This window comes from Cryptomeria japonica, chromosome 8, assembly GCF_030272615.1.
Source record: "Cryptomeria japonica chromosome 8, Sugi_1.0, whole genome shotgun sequence".
NCBI lineage: Eukaryota > Viridiplantae > Streptophyta > Pinopsida > Cupressales > Cupressaceae > Cryptomeria > Cryptomeria japonica.
Genome location: NC_081412.1, coordinates 41180489 through 41199112, shown reverse-complemented (window position 1 = coordinate 41199112; position 18624 = coordinate 41180489).

Below are 18624 nucleotides of genomic sequence, written 5' to 3'. Positions count from 1 at the left end.
AAAAAACAAAAACAACAAAAATAGTGAAAAATAGAAAAAAAATCAAATATGAGAAACAATGCAATAAAAACAGATGATGAAAACCTGGCAAACAGGCACGATCTATCAGCTAGCTCTTCCATCTATTAGTTCTTGCATCCTTACGCTTGCATTCATTTCCACCACTGTTGTCCATATTCACAAATAAGCCTTTATACATATGAAACCATCACAACTAATCTATCACCATGGTTTGGATCATTGGGTATATCATCATAAGTTTGTCTCTAGGCTCGGGGCAAAATCCTGGACCTAGATGGGGGCAAATTTTTTGATCATTTTCAGCTCAAGCAAATAGGTATAACAATTGTTAGACAAATCTTGTCAAGCGAAATTGAGACACATCCAATGTTGAACACAAGATCAATTATCAACCATCAACCTATCACATGTCAGTCTAAGTGCACACACACTTTTCAATGGATGATATCTTTTGACTAATAACTTTAACACTTTGGTTCGACTCTTCTATCTTGATTTTTGAGTGCCTCTAGGATGCCTCTGACTACAGGAACAAGGAAGGAACATGATTTTTTTCTTCTTTGTTTTCTATAAATTAATCATTAATATGTGCAAATTTGTCTCAGGACATGATCATCGTAGTATCATCAAAGACATTTCTGATTTGCGTATAGAAATGGTTAATACTGCCTATTTTACACAAGCAACACTCATGTCATCTTGTTTTAATTATACCTTGATGCTTGTTCTAACTTGCAATATTAAAATCCAAGAAAGTAGTGCTCAGGTCATCATGGTTCAATTATACCATCGATGTTTGCACTCACTTCCCACATATTAAAAAGCTCAATGATGACACAAAGCAATAACCCAGTGAATGGTCTGATCGCAACATTGCATTTCATTTGCATTTATCTTGCATTTCATTCTTGTATAGGATCCCAAAATCTCATCTTATCCAAGGCCAAATCTATTGTAGGAATCATCAATGTATCATCATAAGTGTATACACAATCAAAATGATGACTCATCTCTCACCAGATGTTGTAGACTATACTCACATCAACATATCTGAATCTTCCTGCAACAGGATATCAACAAACTGTTAGTTCTTTATCCAATCAACCTTATCAATTCTATAAATACATCGCATTTGATCTATTCTATCATGTCTTATGCAGGATGTACTTTTCGTGGAACCAATTGTTTTGATCATGTCTTATACAGGATATATCATTCCTGAAACTAGACGCTTTGATCATCTTTGTCTTATACAATAGATGTCATTCCTGAAACTAGACTAGATCTTGATCTTATCAATCTAATCAATCTTATCAATTCAATCACACTCTATCAATCATCACATCCAGAACCACATCATAGTGATCGAATAACTCACACTTTCATCAATCACTGTTGCAGAAATCAAATTAGTTCTAATCAGGAAATCAATTTCGCCACGATTCAAACACTCCAAAGGTCAATTATCTCAATTCAGCTCCCGAAGGGGAATCATTGTATGATAATTTATCAATCAATGTTTGGGGCATCCTATTGAACCAGCATCACATCAACATCATCAAAATGAGATTATTCTTTGAATAAACGTGTCATCACACCTTGCTTCAAAGAGGGGCAAAATGTATACACCTAAAAATGGCTTGAAGATAATTAATTAAATAAGCAATTATTTAATTAATCCCCCTTCCCAATTTATTTTAATTCACTAGAAATTTGATTAAATTCCCTCATTCACCTACTTATTAATAAATCTAAGGATTTATTCAATAAGTTCATTTTAATAATCCCCTTTGATTAATTAATCTGAATTAATTAATCCCCCCCCATTAAATTCATTTCTTCTAATCCCCTAATTAATTAAAACAAATCAATTTATGAGTTGTTGAAAGTTAATTAGCCTTTTGTTATTATTTGAATTTTTAAATTCAAATTACCCACATGCCTCCTAACTTCTAACCACCTAACCCTAGGTTTAACTAATCCTATCCTATCTTGCACATCCTAACCTCCTTAGCCTAACCTCCTATGGGTTGGATATTCTCCCCTTGAGACACATGACACTTAGGCCACATGTCTCTTCCCTTGGACACTTTCCCTCTTATGAGAAAGGCTCCTTGACACTTCTCACCATAGGGATGACAAGTGTCCCTCCCTCCAACCTCTTCTCCAACCTCCTCCAATATGACCCTTGATATCTTCAGACTCAATCTTGACTGTTGATTCCTGCCACCTCACCCTTGGCCTTGGAAATCCTATAAATATCCCCCATTTTGGAGCACAAAGTATCCCATCTCATATCATTTTAAACATTGTTATTATAGGCACATCTCATCTCATTATCATTTAAGTATGGTTATTATAGGCAATTGCATCTTAGATCTAGCTTAATTTGGTCATTTTCTAGCATAATTGTTCATCATATGGTATACTCGCTCTCTTTTTCTAGCATAATCAATCTATCACTTAGTTTAATCATGCATCTCATTAGCTTAATTAGCTTCTTGGATCAATCTAGCATAATCATATACTCATTTTGCTTGCATATCACATCCTTTTAAATCCCCCATCTAGGTGTAGTCAATTCACTGGGATTGCTCATCTAGCTCTCAGAGAAAATTCATACTCGAGTCTCTTAGGAGGCAATAGGTCATTTTGTCATGCTTTATCATTCATCTTCTTTTAATTTTTTAACCATGCTTGTAATGATCTATTGAGTGTTTGTGTTGCAGTTGCAAGTATCCTACTTCACATGCACGACACAAAGTATTTGTCATTGATGTCAAAAAGGTATAGATTCCCAAACACTAACTTGTCAGGTATGCTCCTAAGTGGCATTGATCAATTTGATTAGTTCAGTAGCTACTTGATGACAAAAATATATATGTGCATTCATGTTCATTAACACTCATGTTGGATTGACATTCTTAGTAATGAGACATAGGTGTATTGTGGCATATTTAGATTGATTCACATGAGAGCATTGATACTTGGATATACTGACATTATTATTACATACACCTTGGCACTATCATTTTGATCCTTGAAAAGAAACTCTCTCAAGGATAAAAGTTGAATATATCTGGCTCATAATGGTCCTTCAATGTGGTTTTCAAAAAAAAGTAAAGGAAACTTGGATTGCCAATATGTCTAAGGACATATAACATTACAAATGTAAGTCACTATAAGTGACTAGGTCCCAATGTATTTTATTTTGTTAAGGGGATACTAGTTATCATCATTCTTTGTATGGTCACAAGCCCTAATTGAAAAAAAAACCAAGGGGATTTTTAATACAACATGGTGATAATATATTGTTTAAGTCACTTCAAAGCGACTAGGCACACACATGTCATATGGGAAAAATGACCCCACTGACAAGGCAATCATTAAGTGAAAATTGATTCCATCGAATTCATTTTCTAATGATATTAGTGGCTTTGAATAAAATATTGAAGCCTATCTTTTTTGAAGCTCATTTTATGTCATCATTTTTCATTTGCCAAAATTGGGATCTCTAGCTAGGGCATAATGGTGTAAGGGTTTCGACAAGATGCACAATGTGGTTATAGAAGTTACATGGATTTTAGTTGCTGTTCATTTTCAACAAGGAGGTTACAGTTTGGGGCATGACAGTCTTGCTAGGCAAACAAGATAGTTGTGACTTTAAGATATGGAAATGATAGGCAGTTTCAAAGGCAATTAATAGGTGTTTTTGTTGTCTTTATACCTTTTGTTGTTTTGAAAAGAAGTGTTTGGGTTGTTGTTTAATCAGTTCGGAGTTTGTGATTACTTGCTTGCTTTCATTAGTTTGGGTTTATTGTGTAACCGTAGGTTGGTTTCTTGACTAGGGTAGGGTTTTTTTTGTGTATTAACTGTTTCACTAGTTTAATGACTTCTTATGGTCTAAACCCTAGTTGTGTTATGTGTTCTTTTTGGTTTTCAATAATATCCTTCATGTATCATATTATGCAATGGGTTTTTCTATTTTGAGAAGGTGGCATTGTTATTAACCTGAGTTTGTGTTTGTTATTAGTCTTTGTTTCCAATGATCTTTCAGGTTAAACCAAACTGATTTATTTTATGTTATCTATTAAGACAAGATAGTGATGTTTACAGTTGCACACTTTAAGAACAAAAGCCATTATATAATCATTATGAGGAATGTCAGTACAGTGTGGTTGTATTGAAAAGAAGAAGTTTACTATTGGTTTGAAAAATAAAACTCCAAGGCATATCTTCATTACTATTCTGAATGGAGATTTTCTTATTGGAAATAGAAAATGTGTATTTATTTCTTATACACCATGTTATTTTGTATGTGAACACTAATGTTCTCTACATGATATTACTGTGTGTAATACTACAAATGCACATTGGTGTATTGTAGATGAACAACTATAATGTGTTGTACTATTGCTTTTAAATCTTAGCTGGTATGAGATTAGAAGATACTACATAAAGAAACAACGATGAAACTCTGCATGTAATTCAATCTCTTCATGTGGTAAGTTGTTGTGATTTTCAGTGAGGCACACTATTTTCCAGTGATGCACATCTTTGCCAGTGATGCACATCTTTTCTAGTGAGGCATTTTGGAACTAGTGAGGTTATCAACCAATGAGGCATTTCTGATTGGTTTTATTCCCCAGGAGGGTTTCCACTCAGTACATTTCTCTATGTCATGTTCTTATGTAATTTTGAATATATTGTTGTTCATTTCTTCTTGTTTTACATTGAATAATCAAATAAAGTTTTTAAAAAATGTTAATAAAAAGTGAATTTTTGTATGAACAATGATTCAACCCCCTCTTAATGTTCATTGTGCTAGAATCCAATAACACTTAGAGGGGGTGGGGGGATGAATCAATGTTATATTGGATTGATCAATTTTATCCTTATTCAAATATGCATATAGCAACCGGTATACCAGTACATACAGAATTGAAAGAAGTAAAGCAACCAATAAGACAATCACGTAAATAAGAACCATAACACACAAAATTATACATGGAAAACCTCAAAGAGGAAAAACCGTGGTGGGATTTGTGACCCACAACATCAATCCACTGGCCATATGAGGAGATATCACAAAATATAAGGGGCCTACACTTGTAGGAAGGCTTACAGCCCAGAGTACACTGCTCAATCATAATAGGAGCCTCACTGACTACATATAAATCTAGACTACAATCCAGAGAAGTGTTGAACTGCTAAGATAGCATCTTATATGCTAGAATACAGTTCAGGTTTAAGCTTTGTCTATTCCGGTATGAAACCCTAAACCCTTTACAGGAATAACCCTTACAAAAATATCCTCGCATACATAATCTCTCTGATATATTTCACATCATATTATATCCACATATCCATCACCATGTCTATATAAAAATGATCTACTCCAACTAACCTAATACCCTATACAGCTTATCATGCCTTATGTCAGCTTACAAAGATTATTACAATATCAAATGACATGTCAGCTAGATAATATAAATATATGAATATCAAAATCAATTGTCAATTCTAGATCCAAGAGATGTTGACCTCCAATACCAATAACCATATTCTAAACCATGTTGGACTACATTGCCAATAACCAAAGAAATCCTTCTATCTGTTGGTGCCAGTGCCAGTGCCAGTGTAGTGTAGTGTTTTTGAAGTGTTTTCTGGTACACAAATGAACCAAAACATGAAGCCAAAACAAGATACCATGTTGCCATCGATGACAACATAGTGAAACCAACCAATAGAGTGTCAATTGCCAGCAATCTCCCCCTTTGGCATTAATAGAAACACTCATGTGAAAAATGGTCAAGGTTTCATCTACCGGTTTCATCCTGCCTACTCCCCCCGAGCTGAATATTCATCAATGCAAAACACTCCATACTCTATGTCTCCATATCTACCCCTAATGTATACAACTCCTCTTTTTCTTTTTCACATCTATATCACTCCCTCTTTGACATAAATGCCATAAAAAATTCTAAAAAGAATGTCAAAGATCCAAAAAACTGTACAGTGAATATCCCAAAATATCTTACCAGAGCTTAACAAATTTCAAAATTTCTAGATAAGCCTTCTCCAATAGCTCAAGATAGGTATCCCAACTAGTTTTGAAAGTGGCATAAATAGATACAAGTCCATTTAGTATATGTGCAAATGATTATTTCTCACTTACCTCTGCCGGTGTGCACTTTCCAACCATATCCATAAATTCCTTCTTATGTACACTAAGTGAATCCAACCAAGGACTCACCAAACCTCTCAGAATTTTGGCTCTTCTTATGATTTTATCTTTTTCCTTCTCAAGAACATAAATTTGGGCTTCCAAAATCAAAATTTGACCATCAATGGATGTAGTCAATGAAGTCAATCCATCAAAAGAATTAGCTATGTTTGCAATTTTCTCCTGAAATTCCTTTATCTTCTTATCCACATTAACTGTAAGTATATCTATGTTAAAACATACCCTATAAATATTTGTACACTATTTCAAAGAATTATCTATCAATTTCAACTTTTCATCAATCTTCTTCTTCTCATATTCAATTAGTTGATCAAATGCAACTCTTTTAGCTTGTGTGAATCTCTCTAGCGCTTTTTGGTTTGAAATCTACTGTAAGGATTGAAAATCTTTTGAAATATGCTCAGTAATTATCTTAATCTTTTTGGATGGGCTCATTTCATTATCAATCTCGCACTTCAGGACTAGTCTATGTAAAATAGTGATTGACTGATCAATAATCCCTTTATTTGCAGATCCCTCCTTCATTAATTTTTGTGCAGCCATCATCATGAGTTCAATAGGACTCATCTCTATTATATTTTTCTTTACAACTTGCAAGGTGTCAATTGACAACAATGATGGACCTACTACCAGTTCCCTTCCAGATTCCCCTTTCTTCTCCTCTGATGATTTATCCTTTATAGCTTCCTCACTTGCACTGGTGGCTTTGCCACTTGGTGCAATCTCTATAACTGTCGATTCCTCTGTAGGAACTATAACCTTAACTTGTACATTTGTATCTAGAGGACTGTTATCCTCAATATTAATATCCTATACATCATCAACCTTTTCACTCTCTATATTAGTTGGTGTCTCAACATCTATCTATACATGTGTATCTACCGAGGGCTTAATTTCCACTATCTTAATGTTTTTCAAAATTGATGGTGAAGTACCCATAATCCCCTTTCCTTTCCCTTCAACTAGGGAATTTGTAGTGTTTGTCTTTGATTCCAATGAAGTAAAGAAACCTCTATTCTCTCCAATGAACTTAACCCATTTCTTTTGAGTCTCCTTTATTACCCTTCTTAGCATCAAACTGGTTATTCTATGTTTTCTATTAAAGACTTTTCTATCTGCCACCTCAAGTGTCCTTTCCATTTCCTCTGGAGCAATAGTAACACAAACAGATAACAACTCTCGAATTTTAATATTCTTGTCTTCTTGCATTGTTGATAGTATTCTAGCATCTAACATATTATATAATTCTGCTGGTATTTGGTTTTTAATTTCAATTAAGGATTTCTTATAAATATCCAAATATAATAATACTACTTCCTCTACCTCTCTTTGTTCATCATCCTCTAAATGTTCATAGTAAAACTATACATTCTTTAACATGACATCCTTAGTGATTTCATCTACTAATTCTGTACAAGTTTTTGGTGGAATGATAGTTACATTACCAGATTGAATAGCCAGATCGATTTCATTCTTCTTCTTCCTTCTTGCAGTACCAGATGGATTTGAAGTGGTTACTTTTGGTTCTTTCTTCTATGCCAGTATTTTGAATGTAACCTTCCTAACTGGTTTATTTTTAGCTTCTACCTTTGTTTCCTTTGACACTAAGAGTGGGGGGGGTGGTGAATCAGTGTCTAACCGGTAGTGAAAAGATTTAAACTTGTTTGTAACTTTATAACCCAAATTAATATACTGGTAAGAAAACAATAATGCAGTGAAGAAAAACCAAAGTATAAGCATCAATGCATTGGTATTATAGAGCTTCTACCTTTAATTTCTTGTCAAGCTCCATGAAAGACATTCTCTTAGCCTCTAATCTTAAGAATATATCATTTGGCAGATCATCTACAACTTCAATAAGAACTTTCTTATAGATATCAAGATATAAAATAATGCTTCCCTCTATAGTATCCTTATCCGAATCCTTCAAATAATGATAGAATTTATTTACATTACGAAGGTTACCATCTTGGGTGATTTCATTGATCAACTCTTCTGGTGTAAAAGTATCTGGTGCCTTAGGTTCAAATTTCTTCTTTGGAGTCACTTTTTTGTTCTGACCAATGGGCTCTCTTACAGCCTACTGTTTCTTCTTTGTGTCCTTGACTTCTTGGGAGATGGAGTAGGTGTTGGTGAGGGTTTTCTTTTCTTCATGTCCACTCCCTTGAATTTGGCTACCTGATCAGTGTCAGAATTAGATGTAGTAGACATAGGGGAAATGTGAGATATCGGTTTCTTCTCTGATTGACTTTCTTTCACACTAGCAGCAATACCACTAAGATTCATCAATCCTTCTATAACATCCTTTACCATCTTAGAAGCATCTTTCATAAATTTATCTCTTTTCTTCCTTTGCTTCATCATAGTAATGCCACTTTCAATGGTTTCAACATTACCAAATATCTCCTTTGTTGGTTCCGGTGGAGCATCTAGGAATATTTTAGCATATGAATCCAAGATGTGAGAATCCACCTCATATCCCATTTTAGTAATCCAGACAGTTCTGGGTCTAACTGCCTCCATCCAAATTTCATCTCTTTTCACTACAAAGCATATATGTTTATCATATTTATCCACAATGCTTTGGCGAATCATTTCCCTTTGTCTCATTTTAGCTTGGAAATTCTTGAAATAGACTTTCACCAACTCATCACCACCAGATCCCATACTGGTAATTGCCTCCTTTATCTATTTTCCAACAAAAGTATCATAGGCAAAATCCTTGTGTCCTATACCAGGAATCTCTTTTGAGAAGCAAAGTATTAAACACACAATCAGACTTCCAAATTTGAAGGTTCCTTTCTTATCACCTTTGATTTTGTGCAAATTCTCTAACAATTCATCCTTTAACCATTCACATATGTCAATTTTAGCATTGTTTAATATTATCTCATGAGCACTATGAATGCAGGAACTAGGTACAAAATACAACCTATTAGTATGAGAAACTTTATAACCAATGACCATACTTGCAAATTTAACATTGTTATACTTTTTATATCATTGACCCTAAGTGACCTGTTGTCAAATGTAGCTCTGGTTAAGCTCATAACCTCTTTGTTAGGGATTTTATTCTTCTTGTCAGGCCTAGTGCTGGTGGATGGTAAACCAGTAACAACTCTTATAGCTTCCTTAGTGATCTTAAAAACTAAGTCCAACCATATAAATTCACCGTGAACCCTGCTAAGAACATAGCGGACAATTTCATCTGAGAATTCCGGCATATGGAGGATGTCAATGAAACCTAAATCCTCAACTACCTTGTGTTCCAGTTTCACTACCCCATTCTTATCAGTGATAACATTCATGTACATGTTCATTAAATCTTTGGACCCTAAACTCTCAATGTAGCAATGTATGTATGCCCTAGGGTCTTCTGCAAATGCAACTCCCTTCAGGATTCTAGAAAATGCACCAATGGAGTCATCCATTTTTTCTATCTTAGGAATGATTTTGAAAATGGGTCTAGGTCATTTTATGTTCTCCACAATGGTAGGGTTTGCTACGAATTTAGGAATAGAAGATGAAGACGCCATTGGGAAAGATAAATACCTTTTAACAGAGAAATCCTTGAATATTCTGAAAAAAACCTTTGTTGCTTCACCTTTAGAATACCTTTGCTCAATTTTGCTCTCTTCAAATGCTTGGATGCTTGGTGAGATGAAATGAGAAGTTACAATGCCTTTATAATAAAATATTTTAACTTACAGCCGCAATAAATGCTTCGTCAGTGAAGTGAAAACTCCACATATCTGTCGGTAAAGAAGAATTATAACTTCTTACCATGAACCAAGGGTAAATGCACGATCTTCAATTAGTTGCCTTAACCCTAAGGATTATTCCCTAGTTAGATGAAGAATCTCCTGCCGGTGCAAGATTACCCTATTCTGCCAGTGTAGAGACAGTTTCATCAATTCTTTGATCTCTCTTCCTAATCCATTGTTTAGAAAATTCTTGCTTGATTTTAGTCACCTTTTCTTTGCCTTTGTCATTAGATCCTTTATTGTTCGCCGGTACAATCTTGCTTCTACAAAATTCTGCAATATGCCCAATCTTGTTACATGCATAACAAGTTACATTGTTTCTCTGAATAGCTTTTCCATAACCTTGACCGGTTTGAGTTGTGCATTGATTAGATAAATGTCCAAATCTGCCACAAACATAGCATTTCACATTCATTTTGCAATTGTTTGAGTTATGACCATTTTTATTGCATTTGGAACATTGACCAATGTGTAAGTTTGTATTCTGATTATTCATAAATCTATACTGATTTTCTCTATGACCAAATTTGTTGCAATTAAAACATTTCCCATTCAATTTATAAGCATTAGGTTGCCTTACCAGTTTGTTGTGATCATGATTGTTTGCAGTCCCATAACTTTCTCCATGTTCAAATCCAAGTCTAGCTGTTTCTGCATTAGGTTTTTGAGTTTTTAGCATATCATCAAGATTATCTAAACTCTTCTTGAATTTTTCTTTGTATTCATTTGCAGTGAGCAACTCTCTTTCCAAAGTGCTAACTTGTCTCATAATTTCCTCTTTGTCATGTTGCATGTGAATCAAATCTATTTTAAACATATCATTTCCATAACTAAGCCTTTGAGATTCATCTGATCTTTCATTAAGTCTTCTTGCCAAATCTTCTTCATTCCTCTTTCTATCTTCAATATCCTTGCATAATCTCATGGTTAAATCTTGCATCTCATTCTTCATGTTATTGTTCTTTTGTCTCAATTTCTCTACACTATCTCAGAGAGTTTCCTTTTCTTTATCATCTTGATTTTGCATTTGCACATGTAATTCTTTTCTCCTATTCTTTGCTATAACCAAGTTATCTTGAAGTGCTTTGATAAATTCCTGAGCAATTCCAAGTTCATCTTCCAGTTTGATATTCTTCAATTTTTCTGCATCAAAGTCTTCAAGAGATCCTTCCAATTGTTGTCTCAAACTTTCCATTGGTACCAACTTCAGAATCTTCCTCAAGCTGTTAGGCTTCTGCAAATAGAGGACAAGGCTCTAATGCCAATTGTTAGATATTTGATCAGTTCCAAAGACACTGAGAGGGGGGTGAATTAGTGTCTAACATGTACCCAAAATATTTAAACTTGTTTGCAACTTTATAACCCAAATTAATATACTGGTAAGCAAATAATAATGCAGTAAAGAAAAACCAAAGTATAAGCATCAATTCACACCATAAAACATATTATTTTGGCAAGGAAACCTGGTAGGGGAAAAACCTCGATGGGATTTGTGACTCACAATATCTACTCACTAGCCAATATGAATAAATATTACTTATACAATAGGGGCCTACACATGCAGTAAGGCCAATGCCTAGAGCTCACTACTCAATCACAAAAAGGAGTCCCACTAACTACAAAATTGGATGATTAAATCCAATGATAATGTACTGCTCAAAATAGCATCTGCAATATTAGATTCAATACCAATTTAAGCTTTGTCAGATACGTCTACCATAAACCTTGCTTTTCTCTGCTCTACTCTTATTCACTCATAACATAATTACATCATAATGCAAATACAGTTATTTTCTCTTATATACCACTTACATTCATTAGCTAATTACATTTTCTTACTTGTTTACAAAATAACCTACAAGATCTCATACATATATGAGTCTTTACAATACATCATGTTAGCTATATAATATAATTATAATACAAAATGATATTATTTAAATGTTGGTGTAGACTGGATGTTGGTGTGAATAAACATGTTGTAACTATCGGTGCCGGTAGATGATGTTTGTTGCTGGTGTAACATATGAACCATATTACCAGTTGGTTGCCATTGATGATAACATCAACTGTTCTCATCTGAGTGAGTAATGCCAACATTTTCTTCCTTACATGACAGGGAGGCTCCTAGTTGCGTGAGTCATCTTGACTCACTCCAAGGCCTTTTCTCCTAGCCTAAACTAGGAATACTCTTCTTTATTCCCCTAATCTACTCTAGGACCTCACTACCAAGATTTGTTCCTCACTCCTCATGAATTCACTTTCATAAATTCACCAGCTCATCAGACACCTTGCAGGGTTTCTCTGCCATAGTTTAATCTTATAACTCTTCTCGATTTGTTTCTCAATCATCCTAGGATCTTCTCTCCATTTGATCCTATCTCCTTTTCTTTGAGGCTAATAGCCTAGACTCCCAAACAACCCTTCTTATGATTTTCCTTAATCACTGGTACCTAGTCGGGCTATCATCAATCTCGCCTAGGGCCAATCTGCTGAAATGGTCATCACCATTCCCTAGAATCCTATCATTGGAACCCTATAGTACATGTCTGGATCTTCTTGACAACTTCTAATGGTCATGAGGATCCCACAATGGAGCTTCAAGACAGAGCCATGGCTGCAATTACTTGTCACCAACAGGAAAATCAAGAAAACAGAACAACAACGCTATCTACAGAGCCGAACTTGACATGATTATAGAATTGAAACTCACATAATGTAGGAAAGAAACTTCGATACTATCTACATCACCATCTACAAATATAAGCCAAAATTAACAACAGAGAGGAAACCAGGAAATGATCTTTTTATTTATTATTCATAGAAAATTTGTCTTATGGAAAACTCCAAAATCCAACCAAACCCTTTACATAATTCCCATTGGGTCTTATAGCTTCTACACATGTTGTGCATCATCCCTAAAAGAATGAGATGCACCCTCGACACAATCAGTTGCCTACAGTAACCTTCCTTCAACCTCCATTAGGTTAGCACAACATAAACACTTGGCTTCCAAAGAGTGGCATCGAACAAACTTAGACCATGATGAGCCCCATAAATGTTCCATCAATGACTCTGTTTTATTGACATCGACCAAATGTAGGCCTCTTTTATCGACATTGAGCAAACTAAGGCCACAGTGAGTCTCAAAGAAGTTCCATCGATAGGTTAGTTTCATCGACATCAAACAAACTTCAGGCGGTTTCATCGACGACCTCCGATAGTCACTTTTCCCTCGGGTTCGTGGGGTAGCTTGAACAAGTCATGTCATTCATTGATGGTGGGCTCCACTACTGGTGGTCAAGGGAATATTTACAAAAATAAGACAAAAAGTGCTCCAAGCCAGTCTAAGCTTGAAATGCAGTCCTTAGCTGAAAAAAATGAAAATTTGCAAAATTTCAGAGGGTATTTGTTCACCCTTAGGTGCTCCTACACCATACTCCCAAACAAAAGAAAGTTAATTCACCTCTTTTGGGATTAGTTTCTGACCAATGCCCAGCTTCAGGAATTCTGTTTCATGCACCCATGTAGCTTCTGCATCATCCATACCGTTCCATTTGATTAGGTGCTCCCAATAGATTTGATGCCTTATCTTCTTGGTGATCCTTGAACTCAACACTTTCTCAGCCTTTGGATTTGATTTTGCTGGTAGTTGAAGGTTTTTCACTTCATCTAATACCTTTGAGTGACTACAATCTGAACCTTGAATTGGTCCTTTGTAGGCAACTAAGTCTGCTATGTTAAAAATCGGCGACAATCCTATGTCACTAGGTAGGTCCACCTCGTATGCATTTTCTCCATACTTGGCTAGAATGGCACATGGACCCAACCTTCTCATTTTCAACTTGTTAGGTACTCCTTGTTGTAGCCTTTATTTGTTTAGGTGCACCATGACAAGATCTCCCACTTGAAATTGGAGGTTCTTCCTTCTCTCATCAACCTTTTGTTTGATCTTAGTTGTGTTATCCTTCAAGGCATGCTTGACTGATTCATGTACTTCCTTCATTGAATGAGAAAATTCATCTACATATCCACTTCTTTTTGTTGTACTACCTAAGCCTCTCAACTCCAAAATACCCCTTGGGTGAACACCATAGACCACTTCAAAAGGGCTCTTGCCGGTGGTCCTATTTATTGTGTCATTGTAAGCATATTCAGCTTGAGAAAGCACTTGATCCCATGTCTGACCATATTCCTTGGTAAGGCACCTTAAAAGATTTTCTAAGATCCTATTTCCCACCTTGGTCTATCCATCTATTTGGGGATGGTATGCAGACCCAAAAGATAGGTTGGTGCCAAGTTTTTGCCAAAGTGTCTTCCAAAAATGACTCATAAACTTTGAGTCCCTATTTGAAACAATACTCATGGGCAATCCATGTATCCTAATTACTTCCTTAAAGAACAACTGAGCAATATGACATGCGTCATGAGTGGTCTTGCAAGGTACAGTGTGGGCCATTTCACTAAACCTGTCGACTATGACATAAGTTCTATCAAATCTCTGCTTTTTCCTTGGCAACCCCACTACAAAGTCCATACTAATGCACTCCCAAGGTTTGTTTGGTATGGGAAGAGGTTGGTATAAACTGGCATTTGAAGATGTGCCCTTGGCCTTTTGACAAACAATACAAGTTTCCACATACTTCCTGACATCTTGATTCATCCTAGGCCAATAATAATACCTTTGGACTAACTCCTGAGTTTTGTTGACTCAAAACTGACCATTGAGACTGGCATTATGCTTCTCTTGTATGAGATTTTCTCTTAATGAACCTCTAGGCACACAAAGTTGCCCTCCCTTAAACAATAACCCATCTTGCAAGGTATAATTAGAAAATTCACTATGGAAATGGTTTTGATACTCTTTGCATACCTTATAAGATTTGGATAAATCTTAATCATCTGGGTATAGGTCTTTAAAACTGTCAATACCTATGCTTCTTAGCTAAATTTCTTGGACTATCAAGAGTCTCTGAATCAATGCATCAACAACCCTATTTAGTTGACTCTTTTTGTGCTTGATTATAAATGTGTAGGCTTTCATATACTCTACCCACTTCATGTGTTTGTGACTAATCTTGTCTTGTGAGTTTAGGAAGCTTAAAGCTTGATTATCTTTGTAGACTACAAATTCCTTAGGAAGAACATAGTGTCTCCACTTCCTCAAAGCCTACACTAAAGCATATAACTATTGGTATTTTGGTATGGTTTTGTCATTGATGTCAACACCTACTGAAACACAAGCACTTTGGAGATCCAGCAACATTCACCGGCAAGCAAGTAACTATTGCACAGTTACTGGTATATGATTCACCGGCAGGATATAATGTTCACCAGTATCTAGAATGATATGGAAGACACTTGGTAATGTCGAAAACATCATGTGGACACTTTGTTTTGAAGAATTAATCATTGGTATATTCATATTTGCATATTTTCTTTTACCGACAAATAGGTCCAGGTTATCTAGGGTTACACTGGTAGGTTTATCTTTTTCAGATTAGCATGGCACGCTATGGAGATGATTTATTATTGATGTAAATGCATTAAGCCGACATGTTTAATCAGTTATTGCATCGGATATTATATTGTTTGTAAAATTATTTTATTGTAATATCTTGTAGAGCTAACCTACTAAAATTGGTCTTAGGGTATGGTATAAATGTAAGATCTTATTTGTAAGATCAAGTGTGGAATGCGAAAAAAGAATTGAGTGAAGGTATATGCGAGATCAAGTAGAGGTATACACGAAGACATCATTTGAAGGTGAAGCTAGGTTTTTGTATAAGCATATTAGCATTACACCAGTACTGAATCTAGCATATGAAGATGCTATTTTGTGCAGTACATTCTTATTGGATTTAACCATCCAACTATAGTCAGTGTGACTCCCATTTTGTGATTGAGCAGTGAGCTCTAGGCTGTTGGCCTTTCTGCATGTGCAGACCCCATTTATGTACACTTACTATCTATAGTAGTATCATCTGATTGTGGGTAAGGTTTCCCACCATGGTTTTTCCCCTTACAGGGTTTCCACGTACAAATATTGGTGTTATGTGTTGTGGATGACTTTATGTTTGTGTTTCATGCATTAATCTTTACCAGTATAGCAATTTACTATTAACATTGTCTACCAGCATACTTAACTGGTTTACCAATATTAAGGATTAAGTTGGTTAATTGGTTTTTGGTTTGAATTTATTAGACAACTGATTCACCCTGCCCCTCCCCCCCCCTCTGAGTTGTCTCCAGGACCTAACAATTGGTATCAGAGCTTAGTCCTCTTTTGTAGAAGTTTAACAACTTGAGGAGATCTAATGTCTACAAATTACTTCAGGAAGGATAGTCCTAAACTTGATGGAACCAACTATGGGATATGGAAGATCAGAATGGAGACACATCTGAATTGCATTGGTAAAGACATCTGGGAAGTTACAAAGAATGGTTATACTACTGATGTAGCTGGTTAGACTGCTCCAACTACCTTAGCTAAAGATGAAGAAAATTATTGCAAAGCAAGAGAAGCACTTTTGAGCACATTATCAGATCAACAAATCATGGGATTATCAGATAGGTCTACTGCTAAAGCTATTTGGGATCATTTGGAAACATTGAATGAAGGAGATTCCACAGTCAAGACTGCAAAAATTGAAAGCTTCTGAGTTAGGTATGAACATCTGAAAATAGAAGAAGATGAAAGGATTTCTGCTTTTATGGAAAGAGTAAATGAAATTGTTTTGGGTATTAAATGTTGTGGAGGAACTCTGAGTGAGGATGAAATTGTTTCAAAAATCTTAAGAGGTTTACCACCGACATATAAAATGAAAGTTACTGCTATAAATGAGTTGAGAACAATGCCTAATACATCAAAAACTAGGGATACATTGATTGGAAAACTTTTAGCCTTTGAAATTGAGGAATTTGGTCCTGTTGCTACTATAAAAACTGATTTAGCCTTTAAAGCATCAACATCATCACCATCATTTGACAAATCAGTCTGGAGAGCCTTTTATGCAAGAGAACTTGAAGAATCCAGAAAGGTGAATGAAGAGCTTGAAGAACTTGAAGCACTATTTGCAAGAAAAATGACAAAAGGTCCAATTGGAAGCAAGTATAAAGGTAAAGCACCCTTTAAATGTTTTAACTACAATAAGATTGGTCATATGGCTTCAAGATGCTCTAATAGACATGCTAGACTAAGAGAAGAAGCTAGAAGAACATACAAGCATAATCCTGAATATCAGAGATACAGATTTAAGAAGAACAAAGACAAATCTTGTTACATTGTTGATGAAGGTGTGACTAATGATTCTGATGAGGATCCAACAGACAATGGATGGGTTTTTGTTGCTATAACAGAAGATCAACTGACACCTACTGCTCAACTGGTAGAACAAGCCCTAGCAGCTAAAGTTGAAACAAAGGATGAATGGATCATTGATTCAGGATGCTCACATCACATGACTAGAGACAAAGGTAAATTCTTGAACTTTCAAGAATACAATGGAGGTTTAGTAAAATTTGGAGATGACAAAGCCTGTTCAATCATAGGTAAGGGTTCAATATCTCTTGATGGTAAGCATAACACTGACAATGTCTACTATGTTGAAGGATTAAAGCATAATCTCTTAAGTGTTGGTCAATTAGTTGAGAAGGGATTTCAGTTACAATTTAAAAATGGAAAATGCAAAATCATGAATAGAACTGGTTTGGAAATTGCAACCGGTAATCAGACTAGAGGCAATATCTTTCATTTGAATAATAGTGAAAAGGTAGGCTTGATTGCACATATAGATGAAAGTTGCTTATGGCATAAGAGACTATGTCATGTAAACTTTGATTGCATGGTAAAAATCAGTACTTCTAAGGCAGTTAGAGATCTACCTAAAATTGTGAAACCTCAAAATACAATTTGTAAGGAATGTCAATTTGGAAAACAAGTTAGAGCTAGTTTCAAAAGTATTCCAAAAAAATCCAATAATGCTCTTGATTTAATTCACACTGATTTATGTGGTCCATCTAGAACTAAAAACTTACAAGGTGATAGATATTTCATGATAATTATTGATGATTATTCTAGAATGTGTTGGGTTACTTTTCTTAGAGAAAAATCAAAAGCACTTGGGAAGTTCAAACTGTTCAAAGCAATGGTTGAAAATGAAACCGGTAAGAAAATGAAATGTTTAAGATCAGATCAAGGAGGAGAATTCACATCTAAGGACTTTAATAAATTTAGTGAAGTGAATGGAATCATAAGACAGTTATCAACACCTCGGACACCACAGCAGAATGGAGTTGTTGAAAGGAAAAACAAAACTATCTTGGATGCAGCAAGAAGTATGTTATCAGAAGCAAATCTACCACATGTGTATTGGAGAGAGGTAGTTAGCACTGCTATCTATACATTCAACAAATTTCACATCAAAGGTGAAACCGGTAAGACCCCTCATGAACTATGGTTTGGTAATACTCCTACTCTTAAGTATTTCAGAATTTTTGGAAGTAAATGTTATATTAGAAGAGATGGGTATATTGGCAAATTTGATCCTAGAAGTGATGAAGGAATATTTCTTGGTTATTCATCTAAAAGCA